Below are 3,219 nucleotides of genomic sequence, written 5' to 3' on the forward strand. Positions count from 1 at the left end.
TTCTGTATAAAAGGCAATGGCTGGGGCATGCTGTACACCAGGTATCCTCTATTTGTGAAGAGTCCATGGGGTCCTTGCCAGTTGGGGGTAGATTAGAGCAGTTTGAAGGCTCTGTCTTCAGTTTTGTTTTTGTGAGGTGCTGAACACAAGTTTGGAGCTTGAAAAATAACATGTCCTGAACTGTGTGTAGTGTTATAAAAATATTAGACAACTTCAGGCTACTCTAACTTACTTCAGCAGCTGGGCAGAAAATCTGGGCATTGTAACAATTTCCATGATGTGCCTTCCTCTTCGTTGTGCTGAACAGCTCCTGGCCACAGCAAAGATTTTAGCTCGTGGTCCATGCCCAGAAAAGTAAAAATGTAACGATACAGCTGAAATTCATCAACAGACAAAAAGGGGCAGATGGAGACAAGAAGGACCAGGGTGATAATCTCATCTGTTTCTTAACTCAGGGCCAGTCTTCGCTACTGGGGTAAGTCAACTTAAGTTACGCTACTCCAGCCATGTGAATAACGAGGCTGGAGTCAATGTAGCTTAGGTCGACTTACCCTGGGGTCTTCACTGTGCTGTGTCAACGGAAGATGCTCTCCAGCTGACTTACCTTACTTTTCTCGGAGAGGTGGAGTACCGGGGTCAACCGGAGAGCGCTCTGCCATCGATTTAGCTCGTCTTCACTAAACCCACTAAATTGACACCCGCTGCATCAATTGCAGCAGTGTCGATCTCCCTGGTAGTGAAGACAAGCCCTCAGTGAGCTATCATTACATCTTGCTGTACCTTTTGTATATAAACTCCCTCCCCCCTTTCAGTTCTATTGGATAAAATGGCAGAATTGAGTTTTTAGGAGGGATTTGAATGAGGCTAGCTGGTGTAGCAAACAGGTTTAAGGATGCAAACTAGGTATTGAGGCTGGTGACATTGATGGGCAGAGGGGTAAATGCGAAAGGAGATCAGTCAGAGAAGATTCTATACATTTTGAAAAGCTAGTGGAATTTAGGACGGCAGAATTCATTAACCAATTCTATAGTCAGAAGGAACCCTTAGAGCATTTAGTCTGACCTCCTGTATGTCACAGGCAAAATAATTTTAACCATTTACCTCATATGCAATCACTGGAGTTGGAATTAGCTAAAATATCCATGTAGTAGTGTCAGTTGTTCACAAGAACTGTCAGGCTAGTTAAAAAATTTTAATTTTCAAGATTCACATCAATGTATCTGTGCTTCCAAACAAATGAATAGCAAAAAGTCATCTGTCAAGGGAATATTTTTGTTTCTTGGACTCCAGATTTGTTACGTACCTCCATTCAGTAAAGTCACTGACATAGTAACAATGGTGTGCTTCTACATTCACAATTCTAGCTGGTTGGGATGCAGTTAGATCTCTAACTGCCCATGAGTCTGGAGAGTATTTCAACTAGTTTGTCTAATTAAGTATACTTCTATTTGCAACTGAGTTTCCTAGTTCTCAGCTCTCAAAATGAAAGGGAGAAAAAGGTCTCCTAAAAAGATACGATTTGAGCTCTTTGGGGTCTTCAGTGGGCAGACCTATCATGAGAGCTGTCAGCATAGTTTTGTGCCTACAATACTTCACCTCTGCTAGTATCATACTCTGCCAATAGTCTGCAGAGAAACAGACTTTGTTTTGGATAAACTCACTGGGAAAAGCGGGGAGTCTGCAACTTCTTCCTGAACCAAAATTTGTCTGTTTAATTCTAGTGATTGAGAACCGCTTTTCTGTAGTAATGACAACCTTTCACAACCAGGGGCAGGTCTGAAACTTGACTTTATGAACATGAAAAACAGATACAAAAGGAATTTCTAATTCACCAAATTGTCAAACTTAGAACTGAGCGTGACACAATCTGTTTTTTGCACCATATGAATTTCTTGGAGAGGTGTTGCTTTGTCTTTTTCAAGTCTCATTGCTCCTTGCGTTTCTGGGCTTGGAGATGAAATACAGGAACAAGAACCCTACTGCATCTTCCACAATGATATCGGTGTCAAGAACCTCCCCAGACTTTATTCCCAAGCTTAAATATTTATTCCACACCTCTCATCACTGTCATCTCTTTCTTCCCATCCAAAGTATGAAAATGAAAAGATTTTGACACAAGGTTAGATGTGAAAATAGCAATGTAACATTTTTCTCATAAGGACAAACATTTCAAAAATTTATGTCCCTGCTCATGCTCTGCTAGTTATGTATATGGTGCAGGGGGAAAGTTTATTTAAAAACACACCAGCATGAATGCAAACCACAAAGATTGGAGTTTGTATTTGAGAGGCCTACAAAGAACAAAACCAAACAGCTTTCTTGTTTGATAACAGGATACACAGGATGTTCTGTGAGGCACTGGTCTCAGTCCCCAGTGCCCCCGTCCCCCAACCTGTGGCAGGGAAACCCGAACCAGGCCACATCACCTCAGCCCCCCTGCCTCCCAAGGTCTCATCGACTCCTGCCCCGTTGTGGGTCCAGTCGGGTCTGGGCACTCACTGCTCTCTGGACCAGCATGTCCGAGAGCTTCAGTTCCCCTCCATGCCAGAGGCGTTGGAGGCAGCCCTGGACCTTATATGCCTCACTGCGCTGTCCTCCCTGCAGAGAAGAGAGAAGTCACTGGTGACGGTACTACCTCTGATCCCGTCAAGGGACAAGCCAGCAATGATGGCACACCACTCCTTGGCACAGTCCACCCAGGTGGAGGAGCCACACCGGTCCCCCAATCCTTGGCACCGTTCGCTGGCACCACGGAGCACCTCTCCTCCATGGTCTTCCACCTCAGAGGCGGAATCCTACCGTTCTGATAGGACAAGGAGCAGAAGGTCCAGGTCCTGGTGTGACCGCCAGCCCTATCTGGTGCCGTGGCCAGCCCAGAGGCAACCCCCAATGCAGTGGCCTTTTTGGATGCCATAGGCTTACCATCAGAGCCAGGGACAGAGCCAGAGATCGAGGTCTCGATTGGCGTTGATGGCGTCGGCGTCCTTTGTCCCTCCACGGGCACTGGTACCATCAGTGGCAGCGACATCCCTGCCTTCGCCACAGAACCAACAGGACAGCTCTCAGATGACTTTCCAAGTGGAACTCAGAATGCCCAACCACCCGAGGGCATCAGAACTCACTACTCTGGTGATGTCAACATCCGTTGCCTTCCTCCATAACGTACCTATTACTGATATTTGCAAGGCAGCCACGTGGACATCTGACCACACATTTGCC

This window comes from Natator depressus, chromosome 1 (assembly GCF_965152275.1).
Source record: "Natator depressus isolate rNatDep1 chromosome 1, rNatDep2.hap1, whole genome shotgun sequence".
Taxonomy (NCBI): Eukaryota; Metazoa; Chordata; order Testudines; family Cheloniidae; genus Natator; species Natator depressus.